Source organism: Lissotriton vulgaris, chromosome 2_1 (assembly GCF_964263255.1).
Source record: "Lissotriton vulgaris chromosome 2_1, aLisVul1.2, whole genome shotgun sequence".
NCBI classification, from domain to species: Eukaryota; Metazoa; Chordata; class Amphibia; order Caudata; family Salamandridae; genus Lissotriton; species Lissotriton vulgaris.
This window is the reverse complement of record NC_141687.1, coordinates 346,592,000-346,618,763: the sequence shown is the minus strand read 5'-3', so window position 1 is coordinate 346,618,763 and position 26,764 is coordinate 346,592,000. Positions and strand designations below refer to the sequence as shown.

The following is a 26,764-nucleotide window of genomic DNA, read 5'->3' as shown; positions in this document are numbered from 1 at the left end:
TTGTGCCAGGGATCCAGTGAGAAAGAAGCTCAGAGGAAGTATAAGGCAGCGGGAGAGCGTAAGGGGATGCCCCCAGCCCCGGCCTGCCGCGGACGGGCGCAGACGGGCAGGACTCTGGCTTGACTCCGGCGAGCCTACGGCGCGCCCGCTGCGCTCGTCCGCTGCGCTGACACATGGGGGACGTTTAAATAGAGGAGCAGCGTGGGGGGAGTGGCGTGGGTGGGGTCGGGCGAACCAGCCCGATCCAAGATGGCGGCCACTACCGCTAGGCGCCTGAGGTGGAATCGGCTGCCAGCCAGCCTCGCTGGGCCCCTGAAAAGGCAAGATGAAGATTAAAAGTACCTGTTGAATTTCAGTACAGGTTAGTCATCCAATTTAAGCAATTTAAAAGTAAATGCGTGTCACCGCGTTTAATCGGCGTGACAGCGCGTTAAAAGAACTTAATAGCTCAGTCGCAGCCCTCAGCTCCCACGAGCAAGCCCACTGCCACCGGGCTGCTCGCAATCGCTGGGGAGACTGTGGAACACTCCTAAATAGAGGAGCAGCGTGGGGGGAGTGGCGTGGGTGGGGTCGGGCGAACCAGCCCGATCCAAGATGGCGGCCACTACCGCTAGGCGCCTGAGGTGGAATCGGCTGCCAGCCAGCCTCGCTGGGCCCCTGAAAAGGCAAGATGAAGATTAAAAGTACCTGTTGAATTTCAGTACAGGTTAGTCATCCAATTTAAGCAATTTAAAAGTAAATGCGTGTCCCCGCGTTTAATCGGCGTGACAGCGCGTTAAAAGAACTTAATAGCTCAGTCGCAGCCCTCAGCTCCCACGAGCAAGCCCACTGCCACCGGGCTGCTCGCAATCGCTGGGGAGACTGTGGAACACTCCTAAATAGAGGAGCAGCGTGGGGGGAGTGGCGTGGGTGGGGTCGGGCGAACCAGCCCGATCCAAGATGGCGGCCACTACCGCTAGGCGCCTGAGGTGGAATCGGCTGCCAGCCAGCCTCGCTGGGCCCCTGAAAAGGCAAGATGAAGATTAAAAGTACCTGTTGAATTTCAGTACAGGTTAGTCATCCAATTTAAGCAATTTAAAAGTAAATGCGTGTCACCGCGTTTAATCGGCGTGACAGCGCGTTAAAAGAACTTAATAGCTCAGTCGCAGCCCTCAGCTCCCACGAGCAAGCCCACTGCCACCGGGCTGCTCGCAATCGCTGGGGAGACTGTGGAACACTCCTAAATAGAGGAGCAGCGTGGGGGGAGTGGCGTGGGTGGGGTCGGGCGAACCAGCCCGATCCAAGATGGCGGCCACTACCGCTAGGCGCCTGAGGTGGAATCGGCTGCCAGCCAGCCTCGCTGGGCCCCTGAAAAGGCAAGATGAAGATTAAAAGTACCTGTTGAATTTCAGTACAGGTTAGTCATCCAATTTAAGCAATTTAAAAGTAAATGCGTGTCACCGCGTTTAATCGGCGTGACAGCGCGTTAAAAGAACTTAATAGCTCAGTCGCAGCCCTCAGCTCCCACGAGCAAGCCCACTGCCACCGGGCTGCTCGCAATCGCTGGGGAGACTGTGGAACACTCCTAAATAGAGGAGCAGCGTGGGGGGAGTGGCGTGGGTGGGGTCGGGCGAACCAGCCCGATCCAAGATGGCGGCCACTACCGCTAGGCGCCTGAGGTGGAATCGGCTGCCAGCCAGCCTCGCTGGGCCCCTGAAAAGGCAAGATGAAGATTAAAAGTACCTGTTGAATTTCAGTACAGGTTAGTCATCCAATTTAAGCAATTTAAAAGTAAATGCGTGTCACCGCGTTTAATCGGCGTGACAGCGCGTTAAAAGAACTTAATAGCTCAGTCGCAGCCCTCAGCTCCCACGAGCAAGCCCACTGCCACCGGGCTGCTCGCAATCGCTGGGGAGACTGTGGAACACTCCTAAATAGAGGAGCAGCGTGGGGGGAGTGGCGTGGGTGGGGTCGGGCGAACCAGCCCGATCCAAGATGGCGGCCACTACCGCTAGGCGCCTGAGGTGGAATCGGCTGCCAGCCAGCCTCGCTGGGCCCCTGAAAAGGCAAGATGAAGATTAAAAGTACCTGTTGAATTTCAGTACAGGTTAGTCATCCAATTTAAGCAATTTAAAAGTAAATGCGTGTCACCGCGTTTAATCGGCGTGACAGCGCGTTAAAAGAACTTAATAGCTCAGTCGCAGCCCTCAGCTCCCACGAGCAAGCCCACTGCCACCGGGCTGCTCGCAATCGCTGGGGAGACTGTGGAACACTCCTAAATAGAGGAGCAGCGTGGGGGGAGTGGCGTGGGTGGGGTCGGGCGAACCAGCCCGATCCAAGATGGCGGCCACTACCGCTAGGCGCCTGAGGTGGAATCGGCTGCCAGCCAGCCTCGCTGGGCCCCTGAAAAGGCAAGATGAAGATTAAAAGTACCTGTTGAATTTCAGTACAGGTTAGTCATCCAATTTAAGCAATTTAAAAGTAAATGCGTGTCACCGCGTTTAATCGGCGTGACAGCGCGTTAAAAGAACTTAATAGCTCAGTCGCAGCCCTCAGCTCCCACGAGCAAGCCCACTGCCACCGGGCTGCTCGCAATCGCTGGGGAGACTGTGGAACACTCCTAAATAGAGGAGCAGCGTGGGGGGAGTGGCGTGGGTGGGGTCGGGCGAACCAGCCCGATCCAAGATGGCGGCCACTACCGCTAGGCGCCTGAGGTGGAATCGGCTGCCAGCCAGCCTCGCTGGGCCCCTGGAAAAGCGCGTCCTGTGTGTGTCCCGTGGTGGCTACGGGTGCTACATTGGACCCCCAGTGACGTCTCCTCTCGCAGCCGGGAAGGAGAGAGCCTCTCTCACACGCCGGTCGCCGCCAGTGTTTCTGTGTTCGGAGTTTGAGGTCGAGCCTCGTTGCCTGGTTACCCGGCCGTCCCAGGCTTTGAAGTAATTGTTGTATTACATTGGACACTTCGAAACAATTTGTACAAATACTCACTTCTTTCACTACTGGGGAGAGTGTAACATAACTTTGTTTCAAATACTTTCATGGACACCTAATACTCATGTGATTTTTCTTTTTACTGCCTGAGTGAATAGTCAGCAAAATTGGTTGTTAACATGGAACTGCAGGTCTGGCTTGCATTTAAATTCCTAAACAAAACATTTATAAAAAAAGTTTACAGCATTGAGAAACATATACATATATATATACATATACATATATACATATATATATACATATATATATATATATATATATATATACATATACATATATATATATACACATATATATACATACATATACACATATACATATATACATAAACACATATACATAAACACATTTACATATATACATCTACATATATATACACATATATATATACACATATATATATATATATATATATATATATATATATATATATATATATATATATATATATATATATATATATATTACATTACCTACTGGGGGTCGCCAGTAGGTAGTTATAGTTAGGATTTTTTTCAATGCAAAATCTCAAAATTCTATTGTGAATAACTTTGGCGCCGGTTGACGAATCTGCCTGAAAAGTTCCTCAAATTTGCCTCGCTGAGCTCCGGTCCTTCCTTGAAAGTTTGGGGGGGATTCGTCAAGCGGGGGCCGAGATAAAAGGGGGGTCCCAAAACGTGTTTTCCCATGTTAATTTCCATAGGGCGGTCGACCTCACTTTTAGGCTGAATGGATTTCCACCAAACTTGGCAAAATTGTAGGGACTGGTACCCCGATGTGCCTTTGCTATGTCTCAAGATATATGCTCCAGTGGTTTTTACGAAAATTAACTTTGAAAAAATATATATTGGGCTACATTGGGCTATATATATGTTAGAGCCCAAATGTAGCCCAATGTAGCCCAAAGTTGGCCACCAGAGACAAAAAAAACAAATGTAGCCCAAATATCAGCCAGATGTAGCCCAACTATAGCCCAATGACAGAATGTCCCAGAGTGTTCTAAAGAACAACTAGAGCGCTAACAGTCTTACTTATCACAAAAGTATGGCACACCTGAAGTCATCTTGATTGGAATAAAGTGTTAACACTTAAAACATTTAATTTGCAAAGGAACAAAATAAGGGGGTTAATTTTGCCATAGAAATTATGATTAGTGCTGAAGAAAGAAAAATTAGGGCACATTTTGAGTGACTTCTCAAATCCTCTTATATTTCATTAATAAAAGTCTGATATGCAGTCTCCCAAGATGGCCACCAGAGACAAAAGAGCCCAAATGTAGCCCAAATATCAGCCAGATGTAGCCCAACTATAGCCCAATGACAGAATGTCCCAGAAATGAAATGAAATAAAATGAAATTAGGGATTTCTATAGCGCATGGCTGCCCGTGAGCGTCCCAGCGCTGAGATTGCAAAAACATCTGGGGTTGGAAGCAGAAGAGTAAGGAGGAGGGTTATTGCGGAAAAAGGTGGGTCTTGAGTAGCTTCCGGAATTTCATATGGTTGGGCTCGAAGCGAAGTTGGGATGGCAGAGCGTTCCAGGTGGTTGCGGCTGTTACCGAGAAGCGCCGTCCTCCAGTTCGAGCTTTTTTGGTTCTGTGGACTGTAGCCAGATTACCGTGGGCAGAGCGTAGGGGCCTTTTGGGTATATATGGGAAGATCATGGTCTTCAGCATTGGGGGCCCTAGATTTTGCATGGCTCTGTGAGTGGTACATAGGGCCTTAAATTTGACCCTTTCGCGGATCGGCAACCAATGTAGTGCCTTTAGGGCGGGTTTGGCTGAGGCTCTGCGGGAGGTCCCTGTGAGGATCCTTGAGGCGGCATTTTGTGTTCTTTGGAGAACATTGATCGTAGATTCTGGGGCAGCCAAGAAGAGAGCGTTGCAATAGTCTAATCTTGATAAGATTAGACCTTGGATGAGCATTTTTTGTGAAGGTGCAGGGAGTAATGGGAGGATCTTTCTGGTAGAACGCAGTAAACCCACACACGTAAAACCCACCCACAGTTGTTCTAAAGAACAACTAGAATGCTAACAGTCTTACTTATGACAAAAGTATGGCACACCTGAAGTCATCTTGATTGGAATAAAGTGGTAACACTTAATACATTTAATTTGAAAAGGAACAAAATGAGGAATTTCATTTTGCCATAGAAATTTTATATATATATATATATATATATATATATATATATATATATATATATATATATATATATATGGAACACTCCAAACTTTCTCATGCAAGTAAGGCACTGACTCCGTGAAATAGATGATTCCAAATAAGTTTATTCACTCATTTAGGCTGCTTGACGCGTTTCGGCGGTAAGCACCCGCCTTGTTCACAACATCTTGACAGACTGTGGTTATATTTATACCCCTTAGTCATTGCATTACATCATGCGCGTTTAACTCCTGTTTATATATATATATTCACTGAATAAACCATATGTTTCACACCAGTTATAGTTAGGAATTAGCATTTAAAAAACCTATTAAATTCACTGAAAAAACCATAGGTTGAGATGTCATCAGTGATGTCATGAGTGATGTCACTGACCATGTCATGAGTGATGTAATATGTGACGTCATTAAGCAGTGCATTGCACGCGCAAGTTATAGTGAGTCCAACTAACTATAACGTGGGAATTTCAATGGTTTTATGCGAGTAAAATTTCCACCTAACTATAACTGGTGTGAAACCTATGGTTTTTTCAGTGAATATATACATATATATATATATTTATCAGCTCCACAATCTCAAGGGTAGTTTGCACTGGCGAAAGGTGGAAAAGGAGTATATCATATATATATATATATATATATATATATATATATATTGCGTTAAGTCCGATGCAGCGCAGCAGAGCGCAGCCACGCCACGCCACACAGCAAAACCGGAAAATTGAGACTCCGTGCTCTCGTTATCAGTGCATTTATTCGTGAAGAATAAACAGCCCACCAGTCGCCATGACGCGTTTCACCTCAGCCGAGGAGTATATCATATATATATATATATATATATATATATATATATATATATATATATATATATATATATATATAAGCAGTCCTGGTCCCGTTAAATAATGGCGGAACCGAAAGGTCAGGACCTAAAAAGCCACACGCCCAGCAATCTGTGATAGCCTCGCAAAAATCAGGAATCCGACAATGGATGACAGGGAAGACGATTTATTAAATAAAGGTGACGCGTTTCGCTCTACACGAGAGCTTGTTCACACCAAATATATATGTATATATATATATATATATAAACAAAGCCTCGCCAGACGCAGGCAGCGCCTCCAATTCTCGTATCAACCATATAAATGACGATGAGTCAAACCCAAAATTGGTGCCAGAACAAAGGTGTTTTATTTGTGCATAACTCTGCTCAGCATGCCGCCATGACGCGTTTCGACTGTCTCCACAGTCTTGATCACATGATGTGATTGCTATGTCACGAGTGGGGTATAAATAGTAAACACAGAGGGTGGACCATTGGTTCCCGCCCTCCACATGTCATGGGTTATTTACATGGAAACAACAGAAAGACTAAAGATAACATTGTTTTCCTTAGTCTAAATGATAAAACTCATAGTGAGTAAAGACCATATATAATTCTCAATGATGATATCATAAATATGTGCAATAAATCGCAATGGTCATGTGTATATGCATATAAATAAATATAAATATGTAACATCATAAAACCATACATAGATAAAAGTACATAAAAGATTTTATATGTCCTTCTATAAAAAAAACCATGTAATTCATTAATCCCAAGTGGGTATCTGAATAAAGTGCTTATGCAAAGATTTCATATTCACATGTAAACTTGATTTCAATATATATATATATATATATATATATATATATATATATATATATATATATATACCACTGAAAGATAAGATGCGAGGAGAGTGAGGAGTATACATATATATTTTTTTCTCCGTTCCTTTGTCAAAACCAAGGATAGATGACATCACCGGTGATCAAGCCTGCTGGTCAGGCGAAACGCGTCCGATTCAACTGACACAATAAATTATTTGTGGCCAGAACATGGTGTTGTCTATCCTTGGTTTTGACGAGGGAACGGAGAAATTTTCAAGGAGCTTGCTCCGGTGGTCCTACATTTATTTATTTTATTATTTATTTTATTTTAGGTTTTTATAGAGCGCGTAGTCACCCTCGAGTATCCCAGCGCTGAAACCTCGTACTCCTACAGGGGGGGGGCAAGGGAAACTTCAAGTAGATCAAGGAAAGAGGAGGGTTTTGAGGGACTTCCTAAATCTTAGGAGGTTAGGTTCCGCTCTAAGGTTCGGGGGAAGAGCGTTCCATTTTCTGGCCGTGTTTACCGAGAATCTGCGACCGCCAAAGCGGGCTTTCTTCACCCTAGGGACAACGATAAGGTTTCCCTGTTCAGACCGGAGCGCTCTCGGTGGTCTGTAAGGGGTGATCCACGTGCTCAGAATGGGGGGGCCAGCGTTGTGCAGGGTCTTGTGGGCTAGGCAGAGGGCCTTGAATGCGACTCTTTCCCTCACGGGGAGCCAATGAAGTTTTCTCAACGCTGGTTTGGCCGATGTTCTTGATGGGGTGTTTGTGAGCAGGCGGGCTGCGGCATTTTGGGTTTTTTGTAAGATCTGGTAGGTGGCTTCCGGCGCACCGAGGTAAATAGCGTTGCTGTAGTCTAGCCTTGCTAGCACTTGACCTTGAATTAGCAGGAGACGAGACTGGAATGGTAGTAGGGGAAGTACCTTTCTGCATGATCTCAAAAGCCCGTAGCAGATGCCGGCAGTTTTCCTCGCCTGAGTCCTGAAGGTGAGGTCTGTCTCCAGCCACACTCCCAGACTCTTGACCTCTGTTTTGGGGGAGGGGGGTCACCCATACAGGCGGGCCAGATGTCAGGTGGGAGACTCGAGGTTTTGTGGCCGAGGAGCAGGATCTCTGTTTTTGACCCGTTGAGCTTTAAGTCAGAGTCGCTCATCCATTGGTGGACGGTGGAGAGACAGTCACGCAGGTTGGAGGGTTTTAGCTTGGGGTGTGAGAGAGTCACCACCAGCTGGGTGTCGTCAGCGTAGCTGACGATCGTGACTCCGAATGGGGCGACCAGCTCCTCCAGTGGGGCCATATACACGTTGAAAAGCGTGGGGCTCAGTGAAGAGCCCTGTGGCACTCCACACCGGAGGGGGATTGGGGGGGAGCGGCTTTCTCCTTCCCAAACTTGGAAGGAGCGTTGGGAGAGGAAGGATGTAAGCCATCTCAGCGCACTGTCTTGTATGCCTGTGTTGTCTAGGCGCTGGGCTAGGACCTGATGGTTGACAGTGTCGAATGCCGCGCTGAGGTCCAGGAGGACCACTGCCACTGATCCTCCTGTGTCAATGATTTCCCTCGCTTTTTCTACGGCCGCTAGGAGGGCGGTGTCTGTCCCCTGACCTGGTCTGAAGCCGGTTTGGGAGTTTTTTAAGAGAAGGTTTGCCTCCAAGAAGTGGGACAGCTGTTTATTTGCAAGTTTCTCTGCGACCTTCCCTATCCAGGGGAGGAGCGAGATGGGTCTGTAGTTGGACAAGTCCGTGGGGTCTAGTGATGGCTTCTTCAATACACCTTTGACCACGGCCTCCTTCCAGCTTTGAGGGACTTCTCCTTGGGTAAACGAGGTGTTAATTAGGGCCGTGAGTCTAGCTACAATAGTCCGGGCGATGTTTTTTGTGAACCGAACGGGCACTGAGTCGCTGGGAGCGCCACTTTTCGTGGCTGCTAGGGTGGTTGCCACTTCTTCTTCCGTAAATGGTCCGAATGAGGCTAAACTGGGGAGTTCGGAGGAGTCAGTGGGATTTTTTGACGTGAGGGTACAATCCTTTGCTGATCCGGGGGTGGCCTGATTGGTGGTGGGTAGGGAGGAAAGGATTTTCTTTATTTTATTATCAAAGAAATTAGCCAAGTTGGCGCATTTCTCCTCGGCTGCTTTGGGGTCCAGGGATATCTGCGGGGGAGCTGGGACATGGAGAAGCTCTTTAAGGATGGAAAAAGTCTCCTTCGCAGAGCACGCGGAGTTCTTTATTTTTTCCTCAAAGAAGGAGCTTTTTGCGCTGTGGAGGGCTTGTTTGTATGCCTTCATGGCTGTTTGGTAGGCGTTTCGACGACACACCCGCTGTTCAGGCAGGAGGCGGCTTTACGGAGGCATCGAGGAGGGAGAGAGAGAGAGGGAGGGGGAGAGAGAGAGAGATAGAGGGAGAGAGAGGGGACGGAGAGAGAGGGAGAGGGAGAGCGAGAGAGAGAGGGACACATGAGACGGGCATTATAGCAGAGAAGGCACGAACCTCGGGAGAATACATACAGCACGATTCCCACGGTCCTCGCCCCGGGTGCCTATTTAGTGCTCACACCAGACTACCACCCCCCAGCGGCTCCGCACCGGGAACCCCAGTTCACCTCCACAATTATTGTTTTCCTCCCCACACTGAAGATCTAGAAATCGATGATATCTTGCTGAAAATACGAATCCGTAACACTCAGCGAAAGCGAACCACGTGGGATCACACTAGAGACACATACAAGACTTTGACTCAATTTCTGCTGACTCATACGCATCTCTTCACCCTACTTCAGGTCGGATATGAGATAAATCCTACGGCAACTAGTATGTTGTATCCGAAATTTAAAAGCATACGTAAGAGTTTTTCTATCTATTCTTACAGTGATTTCCCGTTGACTAATAGCCAAATATCTATATGCTTGTTAAATGCAATGACCTCAATTGTTGATGTACTCATTGTGTGGAAATGTGAAAACCAAATAAAAAAATTGAAACAAAAAAAAACTAAGCCAGACGCACACATTTGCTCGGGCTACCTAGCGTCTCCCAATACACAAGTCGCACAAACACATGAACGTTCTCAAAATAGCCATCGGGTGGCGGTATAGCCCAATGAAATGCGACAAAGGTTGCAGCATTGTTTCGAAATCTGAAATACCAGATACATTCAGTAATATTAGTGTAATAAAAATGTCACTGCATTTGTGCCACTTTTAAGTGACGACAGTAACTGAGTGAAATGCGAGGCATGCCAGTTTCATACACCGCCTTATCGGTTGAAAGTGTCATTTCCCGTCCGAAACTGGCAATGGCCGAGCTCTGTCGGAAGACGCGTGATTACAGGGGACAGTGTCCTGCCTGGTCCTGTCTGAGTGGAGTGACCTGTGAATGATCCCTTGGGGAGCAGAACAGTAAGTAGTTCAACCATTTCCCCCAAGTTTGACCCTCTTTATCACAAACAGGTCTTGAAAAGAGCTATCCGCTTTTAGAATATTAATACCTTCATCAAGACCACACTTCTGTTTCAAAATCCAGACCATTGAGGACATCATTGTGTGTAAAAATAACTCTTTGTCGGTACACATGTAAGGCGGGAAACTGGGCTGCCATTACGGTGAGGCATGTGCCTGCCTTCCTTTGTGGCTCGGTTGCGTTATCTTAGTGTTGGTGATATGTGAACCCGTAAACCCTCACGAGTGTTGCGAACTCTTGTAGCATCCATTGACACAGCCATGAGCTGGGATAGTTAATGGTAGCTACCCCTGAGAGGCGCCTAGAAGAGAGCTCAGGCCTCTGTGAAGGCGCCTATAGGCTGAGCTGAGCTTTGGGCCTCCGTGCGAGCGTACACGGTGTAAAACCCGGTGAAAATATTTATTAACATTATTTTGCGCCCGTTAAATGATAAGCAAAAAATACCAGTCACTCCAAATTTTGCATGGTGTCGGTTAAACCATGTTAACACTGGTCACCCAAAGCATTTTTGCACGTTATTCACCAGTATTTACCCCAAACGAGCATTCCCACAAAAGAGAAGAGATAAAGACCGCCGGGAGCTGTGGTAATGCGTCTTTTTCTTGCACGTTGCTGCTTAAACACCCCTGAAGCCGAGATATCGGTGCCCCCAGAGAGTCAAAGATCTGCTTCCTCACTTCAGAGACCAGCACCACTTATTAACACTGTCCCACTGTGTGGCACAGATATGTGGTGACGACAAAGCTGCCAGGCCCCGAAGAAGCTTGAGACACACTCCTGAGGCGGAAGCCGGGAGCGATTCACTTTTAAAAATCTTTAAACTGTCACAATTTAACGTGTGTATTGTTGTTTTTAAGAACTTACTTGCAGGGAAATTGGATGCTAGAGGCAGCGGAGCCAGTGCTGACCCTGCACTCTGATTGACAACACTCCTCGCGCCACGAGCGGAGGCCACGCCCCTTTTTAGGCCACGCCCCCTGCCGACGCCTACTTATAGACGCCGAGTTAAGGACTCTAAGTAGAAGCTTGAGACACACTCCTGAGGCGGAAGCCGGGAGCGATTCACTTTTTAAAAATCTTAAAACTGTCACAATTTAACGTGTGTATTGTTGTTTTTAAGAACTTACTTGCTGGGAAATTGGATGCTAGAGGCAGCGGAGCCAGCGCTGACCCTGCACTCTGATTGACAACACTCCTCGCGCCACGAGCGGAGGCCACAACCCTTTTTAGGTCACGCCCCCACGGTCCCCACTCATTGAATCAGCATAAATAATGTGCATCTCCTAGTCGCGCAGCGGGCGCGACGTTTGCGCGCCTAAGGCAAGCCCGTCTACGCCCGTCCGCGACCAACTGTAATAATCTCCACATTGGAAATTCCTCCCCCCTCCCCTGGTCAGACCACTTCCTTATCCCGTTCACCTGGACCCTGCCCGATTACTCCCCCCCCCTAACCCCCGTTGGCGCAACGCTCACGTAACTAGTCTAAACTCCACCTATCTGAGTGGGAGGAACTCCTACAAGGTACTAAACCTACTAATACATCTATCCCCACTCAAGACAATGACAACTTCAACCTGTGGATCACCAGTTCCCTGGATACAGTTTTACCACTAAAAAACTCCCACCCTAAACGGGGCAATCCTACAGCCCCGTGGTACTCAAACGAGCTACGAGAAGCAAAACGTGTATGTAAACGACTGGAGAGGAAATGGCGCCTCAGCTACCTCCCTTCAGATAAATCATGCTATAGAACAGCAATCAAAAACTACAAAACAGAAATTCATCTGGCCCAGACTAAATACTTCGAACTCAAGATTGAAAACGCAGCGTCCAAACCCAAAGAAATCTATCGAATAGCCAAAACCCTCCTACAACTTCCGGAACCACCGAAGCACCACAACAATACTCAGGCCCATTGCGAGGAAATAGCTGAGTTTTTTTACCAGAAAATTGAAACCATCAACTCCTCTTTCCCCCTCCTCGTCACTCCACCCACAGATTTCGTCAACACAGGTAGCCCGCCAGTCCCTCTTCATTATCTGAACAGCTTTCCTCCTTTAGAACTTACTAATTTGGAGAGACTTATGGGACAGGTCAAATCTGGATCACCCACCGATCCTGCTCCCCCCAGTACCCTCACACAGATCACACCTTTGATCTCGCCTATTATTCTAGACCTGCTCAATTCCTCACTTCGTACTGGGATCGTCCCTTCCCTATGGAAAAGAGCAATGGTCAAAGCCCTTTTAAAAAAAAACAATCTCGACCAATCTAACCCCGCCAACTACCGTCCATCTCCCTCCTACCATGGCTCAGTAAACTGCTCGAGAAGCATGTCAACTCCGTTCTCACCAACTTCTTAGAAGTCAATAACATCCTCGACTCCTCTCAGACCGGCTTTAGGCCCCGTCACGGAACGGAGACGGCATTGATTGCAGTGACGGAGGAGGCACGAAGGATCCTGGACGATGGCGGTTCTACGGCCATCGTCCTACTCGACCTAAGTGCCGCCTTCGACACTGTCAATCATAACATTCTACTCCATCGTCTAGGAGGAATAGGAGTGACCGGGACCGCCCTCAGTTGGATGAGTTCCTTTCTGACTGACAGATCCTTCAAGGTTTTTGAGAGAGACTTCACCTCTGCCAGTAGACCACTTAATTGTGGGGTGCCTCAGGGCTCATCCCTGAGTCCCACTCTTTTTAATGTCTACCTGCGCCCCCTAGCTGATGTTGTCCGCCCATTTGGTGTGAAGATCGTCTCCTATGCGGACGACACACAGCTAGTGGTATCTCTTGACCCCCCCTAAACTCTCAACACAGCCTACACAAATACAGCACAATTGAATGGGTTTGCTTAGATTGAGCCGCACATCTTAGGTTATTACGCCAAGTATAATCGTGACAATAGGTCATTAAGCAATTGCAACTACGGCGAGGGTGCTGAAGGTATGTGACACCTACCCACCAAGGTGTCGTTTCCTCCCAAGATCCAAAAAGGAACTTGGGTCACACATGCAAAAATAGAATACCTCAGCACACCCTTCTCATTATTTCTGTAAACGGTAGTCTCAGTGTTACTTGACACAAATTTTGGCAATCTCAGTCCCCTATGTCATTCAGTCCAAGAAAAGATTATAGTCTCAGGATGGCCTAGTCAATTAACAGGAACCACTTGTGATGTTGCATGAATATGAGAAGTACACTATTAATATAAATTAATGGAAGTGAACGTTTTCCTGATGGACATATATCAACATTTTGTTCGCAGCCTTGAAAAAGCCCTGTGGGCGAAACGCGCGTCGGCTGCTTTCTTCCTGTGGTATATGAGAATAAACAAACTTCGATTCAAGGAGACCTGTTTGGACTATTATATCATTACCTCCTGAGACTATAATCTTTTCTTGGACTGAATGACATAGGGCACTGAGATTGCCAAAATTTGTGTCAAGTAACACTGAGACTACCGTTTACAGAAATAATGAGAAGGGTGTGCTGAGGTATTCTATTTTTACAGCCTACACAAATGTCTGGAAGCAGTCGCCACCTGGATGTCCAGCTCTTGTCTTAGGCTTAACGGGGAAAAAACTGAGATAATGCTCCTTGGTAATAACATCGCCAAAACCATCGACCCCATCTGGCCTCCTTGCTTAGGCAACCCCCCGCAACCCAAGGAACAAATCAAGAGCCTGGGCATCTGGCTTGACCACACTCTGTCCTTCAACCATCAGGCCACTAAGCTAGCTGCGACCTGTTTTGGCCTGATGAGACTGCTCCGCAAAATTCTCCCTTTGCTTCCATTCCACTCGAGACGAATCGTGGTTCAAGGATTAATCCTCTCCCGCCTCGACTGTGGAAATGCCTTATATCTTGGAGCACCCCAATCCACAATCAACAGACTCCAGGTTATTCAAAACTGCGCAGCAAGAATTCTTCTGGATATCCCCCGCCGAACGTCAGTAAGAGCCAGACTGAAAGATCTTCACTGGCTCCCGGTGAGATCTAGAATCGAGTTTAAGAGCATGTGCATTGCACACCGCTCTTACTGGGGAACAGGCCCTCCCACTAACTCTTCCCTTGTGAAAACCTACCAGCCCACTCGTTCTCTCAGATCTGCGACCTCCCACCTCGCCTCAGTACCACGCATCAGGAAGGCCAGATGTGGTGGTTGTTCGCTCTCCTACAACCTGGCCAGGATCTGGAACTCCCTCCCTCTCAATCTCAGATCCGAACCCAACCTCCTTACCTTCCGAAAAATTCTCAAAACCTGGCTATTCAGCAAAACCTCTGTTTAAAACCAAAACCTAGCCTCCCTCTTCCCACCTCTCCGGATTAGCTCAAGTTCCCTACAGCGCTGGGACCCCCCTGGGTAGCCAACGCGCTTTACAAATCCTCATTCCATTCCATTCCGAAGCCCCCGGCCTAACAAGAGAAGTAAAAACACACACCTTCATATTACCTAGTCAGAGGCGCCCACCGGGAAAGCTCTTTCCAGGCTGCACAGTAGAATGTGCCCGTCAGCTACATTTCTGGTACAATCGTGCTGGGTGACCAGTCTCTATATCTCCCCTGCTATACAGGAGAGGGGTTCAGACACACCACAGAGGTCGGGAAAGGCTTTGGGGGGTGGTCTGGCAAGGAGGACACTAGAGCCAACCCAGGCACGTGTCCACAATGCTGTCAAAACTGGGTTACTAACAGAAAATGGGGTTACATCAAAGAAAACTGCAAAATCGACATCTAGAGCCTAGACTTGTTGAGGGCAGCTAACCCAGAACGCCCTACTTAAGATCCAAAATAATGTCTGTCAATCAATCGAGCCTTCATTCTCCGCCAAATGTCAAAGTGGTGGCATACCAGGGGCACGCAGCGGTGGCATTACATGAAGAGCTAGCCAAGAGCTGGGCCTCAGCAGGGAAAGCAGATGAGAACCTGCCCATCCTCCATGGCAAACTTAAGCATCTGCTATTCACGTCTTTGCTCTGTAAAAGCCTCAGTTTCACCCAGAAACAACACTTGCACCTATTCATCTGTAACGTCTCGACTTTTCAACCAAGTCTTCTATGCTGCCAAACAGACACAGGACCAAAACGAAACATAAAAATAACTAACTATTGTTTGATTTCTCAGCGAGGGGACATTTCCTTATGTTACATTTATCGATGTTGTACCCTCCTCATGGCTTCACTTGTGGTCAGGGCATCAGTTAAGTGAAGTAACAAGACTAGACACATTTACAAAAAAATTTAATTGGGAGTGTATGGGACATAAAATGATTATCTTTTCAATACGCCGAAGCTTAATGAAAAGAAACCCAGTAAAAACCAAATGAAACTAGTTCAAACAGACCACTTCTACACAATGTCATGCAAAAATATCCGGACATGGAGAGAGCCAGGAAAAAGATTGTGAGACAGTCCATCCAAAGCATTATGTGGGTAGCTTCGCAAACAGACATGTTGTACAGAGCTGGAAACTAAATGCCTATTACTCTGCATTCAGGTCCAAGCCCGCAGTCAGAATTCTAAAAGCAATAGACCGGTCTCTAAATCCAGGCTCACAGAAGCTCGAGACCCACGTCATAAGACATAGAAAAGAGTCTCTATTTAGAAAAAACTCTGGGGGTCAGTGCTGTTCGTGGTATCACCCAACCCTGCTGGGCTTGGGCTTCCAGAAGGGCTATAAGTGGGATGCAAAAAATGGGTGGTCTTTAAAAAGGGCGGGCCCATGTAACTACGGGTGTGACCTAAACACTTAAACAACATTTCCGTGATTACCATAGTGTGCCACCCTACCAGTATGTTGGTTCCTCTCTGCGTTTTCGGTTATTGCATCCAGCTATATAACACAACAACTGACATACACCTAAAAGCAGTCAGAACTATTGACTTTGTCAATGGTCGATAGCTGTCAAAGATAAAGCAAGAACAATGTGATTTTGTCTTAAATAATTAATATTAAAAATGTTTCAATTGTGAAATTGAAAGACTGAGAAGTAAACATTACTGAAGCCTGTGGAAGGGGCAGTGGTCTTAGGAGTGTCTCAAGCACTCCAATTGTGTTCACTTTATGTTATATGTACGGCCTTTTTCTTTTCATATCGCCTCCATCTGCATACCTTACGCCTCATCTCTTTCCTCTTCAGCATCCTCTTAATTCTTTCCTGAATACACTTACATGCATCCTTTCCCTTCACCACCACCCAAACACACAACACATCCACTCAGGTGTAAGCACTGCATTTTCTTTTTTACCTTGACTATATATTTTGAGAATTGTGTACCTCCTTCACGCACCCTTCCACAGAATTACAACTGCAACAGGATAACATGACTATTGCTCTGTGCCCTTCACAAAGAGGCCACGAATTGTTGGACCATGCACTCTGAGCACCTTTTTGCCCACGGATAGGCACTCGGAGAAACTCGCACTGCCTCATGGCCGGTTATAAACACCTGGAAGCGACTTAGATCAAAGTATGCACTACAGAAGTGTACTATGCTACCTGAAATTAAAAAAAACGAAAAACAACATCATGGAAAAAGCAAACACTCTTAGAGAATGCAAGATTAGGAAAACTTGTGAAATGTAAACAGGAACTAAATCACTGATATGAAATACCTTAACGTTTTTAAATTAATTAATCAGAAGTCCATCAGTGTTATTAGCCAGTAAAATTAAGGCCATGAGTATAGGGCCTGATAGGAACCCGTATCAATGTCTGTTTTTAATTACTACCACGTCTCAGACCTGGAGGGACCCAGCACACTTAAGGCTATAGCTTCCAGGGACAGAATTTCCCACCTGGGTTCGTAAATCGGGATCAAGTAAAAGACCACTACCTGGAAAAAAGCAGCAGGCAAAATCTGGATGTTAACTGTGAAAATGACATTTCATACTTGGAACGGTCAGCCTGACCAGCATATGAGCACCACTGATGCGTGTACATATACTTTTCATAGATTTTGAAACGTGACAAGGTTCGATTGCGTAAAGCAATTGTAGCGTAGTTTCCAATCCCCCATGGAAGTAATTTAAAGTGTTCAGTAGGGTCTATATAGCAGCTTGCATTAACTGCATACCTTTATCATAGCATGTTGCACTTTCTCTGGCCTTCTTTAGTCCGCAGGGCTCTTCACGCACACGAGGCGTGTCTGTGAGACTATAATAAGTCCTACACTCTCCGACTCAGCACTGTAATGGTATTGAGCATACCCCATGTAGAATGTGTGTGCTCCGGGCTGTCAACTCTATCACACTACCTACAGCATGTGACAGCCACTCTATCAACTGGGTTTTAGATCATGCGCCGATTCTGCATGTTTAAATAAGTCGCTGACCTACAGCATGAGAAGGCAATCGCACAGATTCTTTTCAGGGGCCTTAGTAAGAGTTTTACACCAATAGAGTGACTGGAGGCAAGCGCCTATTGTTTGATAGATACACACCTGCTGCTTTTGATTGGATAGGCCGAACCGCAGCTTGAGATGCACCATAAAATACAAGCACAAGTTTGCATGATGGATTGTAAGGATCACAGAGGAGGGCACCATAGTTTTACCTCATGGACGAGCTTGATCAAGAAGAGCTTATATGTGTAGACATATTGTATGTTTTTCAGAATCACGCGTCGGCTGATTGATTCATGCTGCGTGGATTTGTTGGCAACTTTGTCAGCGCCTTGGACTAGTGGGTCTCTGTACCACAGAGGATTTGGGGACATAGATAACCTCACCACCTTGTTACAGACTTAGACTTGATAATGAAGTTTAATTGCCACATCTTTGGCATACCACGCGTGTGTAAGTTATGGGCGCTTGACACCATGACAGAATTTCAGATTTTCATTTGGGGCACATGAACTGGCACGTGGTCTGGGTTTCTGTCTCCCCTCTGTATGCAGGTACTAAGCCAGAGGACTATTGTCCTGAGGAGAGCTTGTAAATTACTAGGGGTTGAAACGTCAACATCATCTCACGTGGTTATCTGATGATTTACAAATCTACATGTTGCTATGCCATATGCAGGTTTGTCTGATCTAAATCATTTCTAACCAGAGAACATTGTTTTTGGTCTTCTGTATATTTTTTGCATTTATGCACACACCTGAGAACTGCGTCGCCTGCACTTACGTGATTGCTTTTACCATTATCTGCTTATACACAGCAGGACAATATATAACAACCACAGAAACCCTTGTCAGGAAGTTATTTTTTGTGTGAGATGCAATCGAAGTGAGAACTGAACACTTACCGTATTTTCCGGCGTATAAGACGACTTTTTAACCCCTTAAAATGTTCTGGAAAGTTGGGGGTCGTCTTATACGCCGGGTACCAAATTTGACAGTATGTTTTCATGCGTTTTTATATAGCGCGGACTTCACCCGAAGGTGTCAGACCGCTTCTCAATAGGAAATGGTGCAGCTTAACTTTAACAGAAGACCGATGCTGTTTTTTTCGGTGGCAAGAGACAGGATTTTCAGTTGCCACATGGTGATGTCCACCTGCGCATGAGCATTTGCAAACTTGTGCCAGGTACATAATATGAGGCCATGTTGTTTGCAGAAGTTCTGGACGAATAACGCAAGTCTCTGGAAGCCTTATTATTGGTCCTCAATAGCATTAAGTATTCTGGGGAACTATGTGCTACTAGCTTGTTTCCTTTTTCACTGATGTAATAAAGTTCAATCGACAGTATGTAAAAAGAGCATGTGCCTCATTTACCTGTCCGCACAATGTGTGTACAATGAAATATAACAGATTAGAACTAAACCTTGTACCTAATGCCAGTGGCAACACACATCTGAATTTAAGCTTATATACACATCCTGCGTTGGGCTGCGCTGGAAGTGGGGGTAGTCTTATACGGCGAGTATAGCAAGAAACCTACATTTTATCAACAAAAGTAGGGGGTCGTCTTATACGCCGGGTCGTCTTATACGCCGGAAAATACGGTAGTTGCCGAAATAACACATTGATTGTTGGCTTCCCCAGACACAAGCAGGAGGGTGGCACACCTCATAAAAGAGTCTGTTTATATGGGTAACGTGGACCTTGGTCCCTGTGGGCACAGAGGCTGTCTTTCTGACATTATACAACTGTGAAAATGGGGCATAGATAGAAGTAATAGGCGGCAAAAGACAAATCCAGCCCCTGTGAGCCAGAAATGTATGTTAGGAATATAACCAGGCTAAAGATGTAAGTTTGTGAATGTAAAAGGTAAATAAATAGGCAGACAGAGGAGGCACATTCAAATATATGGAACTCAGAACCATGTATCCATCCTTTCCTTCCCAATAACTTCTGAAACAGTAATATATATTCTATGTGATACAAATTTCCAATGAACCGCCCATCTGTTTTCTGCGGGCCGCCATGTGTCCCTCCATTGAAGCGCAAACCTGCCAACTCACATAGTGCCATCACACACACAGCTGCCAAGTGAGGAGTCTACATCACACAGTATACACACAACAGAGGGCAGATTTTCAGCTAATTGTTTGGAGGTTCTGCACAACTGATGTTTGAAACCTTCCCAGGACATTTATGCCAGCCTCAGAAAATTTGCCTTAAGGAGCTGAAAGAAGGGAGGTGAATTTAATATTAGGGTAAACAGACGTCCTGTATTCCATCGGACAATCACGGTTTTAAGAGGACTGTCCCAGTGTCCTGACACTTTTCTAATTTTAGGTAAATGTACCAGTTTTTGGGACAAAGGTCAGGTCGTTCTTCAAAGCAGATATACAATCCATTCACAGGCGCCTCTAAAGACCGAAATGTTTTAAGTAATTGATCTGTTTCTGCCAGGCAGCACATGTGGGGGAACTGCCATCTACGAGCAGAGATAGAGTAGTGGGTCGGAGGACAGGGGGAGCTCGGGGTGGAAGGGTCCTAACATAGATATATATCTGTACACACACACAGAGTTACAAGCTTAGAGCACATGTGTGTATACATACACATTATATATATATATATATATACACACACACGTCACAACTTTCCCACTCAGCAAAGTCGGAAGAAATGACATGCACTCAGGATATGTTGCAGATTCATCGTGGTTTAGTCCCAATTTTCGAATTGCTCTTCAAACAGCATACAACATGGAAAGTTTCTTTACCCTACACCTTTCGTAGTGACACACTTGTGCAAGGCATGTGTCCGTAATGTCTGCTGTTTGAATAGCATTTCAAAAATGTAACTCTGTATTAGTCACGCACCTTGCCCTCTGGCAGCGTTCGGGACATATAGCATCCACAATTTACAAATTACTGTCTGTTCCTCAATCCCCACAGTCCACAATTACCTGTGCCAAATGGTCAAACATTTCTAAGAGGAGGTCTTTCAAAACATCCACCCTGATACCTACCATTTGATTGGGGAATCCTCCGTATGTTATAAAATCGCCCCATCACTCACCCAATCAAAATTCTTCACATTGAATCTCATACATTGGACCCCCGCTTGCCGACACAGACTAAACCTACGAGATAATGACACCTGTTGGAATTGCAAGTTAGAGCCCACCACTTACCAACACATGTTCTTTAAGTGCACATTATTAGACTCATATTAGGTTCCTATACAGAAGCACTGGTCAATAATCTTCAAAAGACCCATTGTCCTCTTGTTTTCTAGGATTATGCTAGGACCCTGGGCTGCACCACCACCTCTACCTCTTAATACTGTGGACTTGGTGCTGATAGATTTACTCTTAATCATTGGAGTGAAAGTCATACTTACAGAATGGAAATCCTTTCAACACCTATCGCCTGGTGGGCCTGGGTGTCTCATCTTCGAGGATCACATACTCTCCTCTTGGGCAAGCAATCTGCCCCTCCAATTGCTAGCACTGTATGGCGCTCCTTAGATAGCTATATGGAACTGACTGTTCAGGGCTGGCGGCTCAACATCCTTTTAGGTATTATGCAAATGAAGCAGATATACCACCACACCACTACCTCCCATCCTCCCCCTCCACCAATCCTTTTGGTCTTGTTTTTTCCCGGTACATCGTAGCTAACAGGCGATGCATAATTTGCCGCGCAATGCAGTAGTGTACCTCACGGTTGACTCCAGGTTACAAATGTCACGATGCCCCTTATGCTGTCACATTATATTCTGTAGAAATCGTATCATTGTTCCAGAGGAAATTTGCATTCTAACATTGTACCCTGTAGCAATCGTATGATAGGTTCGATCCACCTTCTTCACAATGTTACAACAAATCTCTTTTTCGACATCCATACCGGACTACTCTTGTATGATTTTCATTATGCTGTCATGTGCACTAAGTACCAATTTATACATCTTTGTATCGTAGTATCATTTGATTGTACACCTTTTTTCTCAAATACAGAAAAAATGTTTGAACAAAAAGAAAATTGGGGAAAACCACGATGAATCTGCAACCCTTCTCGAGTACAGATCATTTCTTCCGACTCGGCTGAGTCTGAAATTTGGGACATTTATATGGTTCAGGGAAGCCTACCCTAGACGTGCACTGGTGTTGATTGGACTTAAGGTTTACGAAGGCCCCAGGAGAGAAGGAAGGATAGATATATAGGGGGGGGGGTGTACATATACAAACACACATGCAGTTATAAGCCTAGTGTGTGTGTATATGTATGTCAGGCGCGCAACACCCATTGGACTCACCGGGCTTCAGCCCTCCCCCCCCCTCTCACCCGTCCGGTGTGTCAGCCCGGGATGAGACAGATCCCGGGCACACACACACAGAGCCGCACCCGAACGTTTTACAGGTCTTTAAAAGACCATTTGAATGTTAATTAGGCCTTGCAGTTGTTTCACCCCTTCTAAGAGCCCCTGCAGCTCCACTCTCCCTACTGATTAAAGGTTCAGCCCCACCCCCCCCCCCCGACATTTTTTCTTAGCCGCCCCCCCCCCCCCGAAATTCAGCTCTAGATTCGCCTCTGATGTATGTGCACATATATACATGGCTATGCAAAAAAAGCTAGATATAGAAGTAAGACTAAATGCTTTAGTCCTACTTTTATATCTGGGCTGTCCAGATGTTTGCTTCTCAAAATCTGGTCAACCTTTTAAAAATGCCTCGAGTTATGCCGGGCACTAAGCCCCGCCCCCTCCTCACTGTGAAACATTTTCGTAAATTGGCAGTTCTAGAGACTTCCGACGGAAGCGGGAAATGGTGAGAATGGTGGGTTGGAAAAGGATACTATTCTTGCTTTTTATTTCTCAACCAGTAGATGGTAGCCTTGCTCCATGCAAGCACTATGAGAGAACAGTATTCCACTCGGAGTTATTTGGTATTCACGCTCATCCAGTTAAATTCTCACACTAATCAATGGGATATGTAAACTGCAATGCTGACTGAGACTTAGTTGAACCATAGGTACAGCGGATATTTTCGTCTGACTTGATCCATTTTAAGAATTATTGCCATGACTTGCCAGTGACTGCACCCTGGCCTTTCCTAGCCTCTTACATTACAGATTACTTCGCTGTACCGGTCTCAGCCTCCCTGCATTACTGGATACTGATGATAGGGCTGAGGTGTGTTTTAGCGCCGCCTGTGTTCCATATGTTGAAGCTACAATCCTCTCAGTGCTCAGACGCTCAGCCCGCTCACTGACATGCCCGTATATTTGGTCGCCCTGGTTACTCCCTGGATTGTCGGTACCGGCACTTCCGTATTTCCATTTAAAGCAATAACTCACGCAAGAACTCCTGGAAATGAATCTACAGACGATTGGTGTTGAAACAGTAAACCATCCTGTCCTCCAATGTTGGATGCACTTTAATGCCTCATGCTCTGCTCCGAGGGGAAGCAACGAAAGATGGATACTTCCGGGAGGCATAAACATACTGCAGCTCAAATGGTCAGAGGCGGGGCACGCACGCCGGCCTTGCTCATGGCAATGCCCTAGGTTACTAGTCACTCTTTTAACCCTTTCGCTGCGGCGGCTATTCCGCCGCAGCGCTAACGGTCGCGGGGGGGCGCGCGGGTGAGCTCCGCGGGTGACAGAACCGTTCCGTCACGGCTCGCGGGTGAGCTGTGCTCATGACGGAACGGTTCCGTCACGGCCCCGCCCGCTCAATTAAACGTGCCGCGCAGGCGCGAAATCAGCGCCGAGCAGGCGCGGCAGCCGAGCCGTGACGGAACCGTTCCATCCGTCATGAGCACAGCTCACCCGCGAGCCGTGACGGAACGGTTCCGTCAATAGCCTGGAAGGGGTTAAAGGGCCAACAGGGAACAACGTGTACTATTTGTGGCAGAAACCGCGTGGCCCTCTTTCCTGGTAGTAATGCCCCGGTCATCTATTACAAAAGGCAGCGAACACGGGGTGTGGTCGGGTGGTCAGAAAAATGGGGAGAGCAGTGAAAAAGAACTCGGCTCTTTATTAGAGCATCCCTTGAAGAGCTCGTGCAGAGAGAATACTTTCCTCTTTGTCCAATACGATAGTATGCTGCATTAAGTATTTTTGTATAGTGCAATGTCCTCCAAGTTACCTGGCCTGTTGGCACTCTAGTGGCAATGACTTAATCTATCTTATGCAGTCGGTATCCTCTGCATAGGACCAGGCCCATAATGCTTTATAAAGGTAAATGGCAACGCTTGGAAGCGTATAGCTGTGTGATCTGCAGGAGAAGGAAGTCCCAATGGTGGGAGTTCAAAAGAAATGGGCGCTGGGCAGGCACAGCCAGCACCTGAATCATGTAAGGTAGTGTTAGCCTTAGGATGTCATTTCTAAGTGGGTTTAAATCATAAGAAAAGGTGCAAATATTCCTAATGATTAGTGGATGGGGAGCACACCAACAGAAAAATGATAGTTTGCCTTAAGGTGTCGAACATCCTTGCACTATTCTTGGGGAGTTCAGGGTCAAGAAGTTTGCTGAACCTGGGCAAGGGGAGTATGACATTTGCTGCATGTGAGGGAGCAGGAATGTTTCTTGCAAGTTCAGCTGTGTGCTTTCCTAAAATGCATATTAAGCACAGATCATCTGAGCACTTGAAAGAACAAACAGGGTTCCTTCATGAGAGCGGAAATGAGTCCCCCCACTTAAATGCACCCAAAACTGAAGAGATCAAAAATAAAATGGTAACTCATTACCATCTTACTTTTCATCATCCCGTCCTCAACCGAGTGTCATGACGGGGTGGGGCTTACTGAGTGGCAGAAGGGAGGAGTTGTGGGCAGAGTACTGCCGGTGCACTGTTTAAAGTGTGCATGTCTCTATGGACGGCCGTCTTACGATGGCCAGCCACACATGCACACTTTAACTCTCAACCCAGCCGGATTAGACAGCTGGGTTGACAGGAAGTGCAGGCCTCCAGTGTGCTGGGAAGTGCCGAGAGATGCCGCTTCCTCCAATCAGGACGCTGCTCTCATGCTGGTTAACGGTGTGAATTGGGGGGTTTGGCCCTTACGTACAACCACCTTGGGCCTTAGACACTTGTATACACAAAACAACATCAGGTGGTTGTGAGATTTAAACACATCTTTACTGATGCATGAGGTACATTTCACTCAATAATCAGGACCTAAAATTTGTTTTAGTAATGATTGAACTCAATTCACATTTGGTGCGATTCAAGAAAGGACAATCCACATTCAACTCGATGGATATACAGTCAAACATATTTGAAAAACGTGAAATATGGAAAGGTAAATCAAATATACATTGTGATAACGCAAAATTAATACATGAACTAAGCTAAAATTGCATCTGGTTAACAGCATGTGAGCAGCGCCAGGATTGGTAAAGGGAGTTTGCTGGTGCCTGCTCTGCAGTCTATGGAAGAAGAGGTTCGGCGTCCGGCGCGAGGAGGAGTGTATGGCAAGTGTTTTTTTTCTCCATTTACCCCCATGCACTGTGAACAAAGGTGCTGCTGCCTTAACCTTTGCAATATGCAGACTATGTGCAAAGTTATGCAGTATTTCTGTTGAAACTATTTTGAAAGTCATTAGAGTTAAATTGCTGTCAGCATTTATCTTTAGCCATCAAGCTTTTGAAGCAAGAATTGAGACCGTCGTGGATCTATCTCCCACAGTGCAAAGTTTTTAGTAAAAGTGTTCTACCTACCTCAAAGCACTCACAGATAGCACATATGTGTGGAATTTGAGTTGCATAAACAAGAACCAGCTGGCAAAGCAGCTTTTTAAAAGAATGACATGGCATCCGAAATGCGCACCAAAGTTAGCTGAAATCCATCAAAAAACAATTATCAGAGAAAGTAGTGAAAACGCCCACCCTGGTTCAAATACACAAGCTCCGCAACTAGTGACTTCGACCAGAGCGGTTGGTTAACCCTTTCAAAGTGGTGGGGCAAGTGAAATTGTCCCACCACCTACATAAAAACAAAAACACATTTTCCCTCCCTACTAATGCCCATACTAAGAAAAAACTCCCTCAAAAGCCCAAATAAAAACAACCCCTCCCTCCAAAAGAAAACAGTACACATTATATTAACTAAATAAAACTAAATTATACTTACCGAAGGCTCCGCATCCTCATCGCTGTCCTTCAAAAACTGTACAAAGAACCCCAATAACTAATCCAGACGCTGCTCTCATTCTGCAAGAGAGCAGTGCTAGGATTGTATGGAGCAGGTAGGACTAACATTCCTTCAGGCCATAGAGTCCATAGAGGCCTGTGCTTGGTCGCCACCCAGCTGTCTAGGACAGCTGGGTGGAGAGCTTCAAAGTACAATGGGCACTTTGGCCAGCAAGAGACCGCCGGCCAAAGTGACGTGAGCACTTTGAAGTGCATGGCCACCACTACTCCAGTCCTTCTGCTGGTAATCAGCAGCAGAGGACACGCCCTACTGATTCGGAGGCAGGCTGGCGCGGCGCACCTTGGTTAAAAATAATATGGCAATGAAATGTTTTCATTGCCATTTTATTTTTAACACTTCGCCTGGTTCGCAGTGGGCGGGGGATGACTCCCCCCTGCATCATAAGGAAACTGCAGGTAGACTTAGAGCGGGAAGGTATCAGGACAAACAAACAGTAGCGGCTGCTACCAGACCTGGGTGGTGGGGCAGGGAGGTGGGGAGGGGAACAAAAAAAAGCCTAACAAAAAGAAAACCCTGAGGAAGGCCTAAACAACAAATGAAACCACTTACCTGAAACAGCGTCGCCTTCAAGCTTCGTCCTCCGTCCCTCCGACATCTTCCTTTACTCCCGGCCAGCAGCAGGAAGCACCCGCCCTCCCAGCCTACCCATAGGGGGCCGTGGATCGCGTTCGGACGGGGACTGGGAGGGTTTGTAGGTTTCTCACCAGGCTGTGTAATGCAGCCTGGTGGTGAACATGCAAAGTGCGCAGGACTTGCTTGGGGCGACCTGAGGTCAAGCAGGCCTGCACACTTCAGGAGTGAAAACCACTCCTCTCCCCACTCCGCCAGCCCCGCCCGAGAGCCACTGATGTGTACACAGAAAATAAAATGATAACAACAATAGTTATCATTTTATTTCTCCTTTTTTCAGTGGGGCTACGATCCTCCGCTTTAGCGGAGGAGCC

General features: G+C 46.4%; 1 protein-coding gene and 1 long non-coding RNA gene across 9 annotated transcripts in view; one reads left to right on the top strand and one right to left on the bottom strand.

The window, feature by feature from the left end:
• The window catches only part of LOC147730321 (uncharacterized), a 280,470-nt gene that overhangs the window by 13,987 nt on the left and 239,719 nt on the right, over window positions 1-26,764 (top strand). The window contains exon 2 of the long non-coding RNA XR_015308375.1: window positions 24,982-25,081. This is a non-coding gene — a long non-coding RNA (uncharacterized LOC147730321). The remainder of the gene's footprint in view (window positions 1-24,981; window positions 25,082-26,764) is intronic.
• Window positions 1-26,764, bottom strand: part of MYO18A (myosin XVIIIA) — a 778,205-nt gene that overhangs the window by 568,649 nt on the left and 182,792 nt on the right. The gene's annotated exons all lie outside the window — the stretch shown is intronic.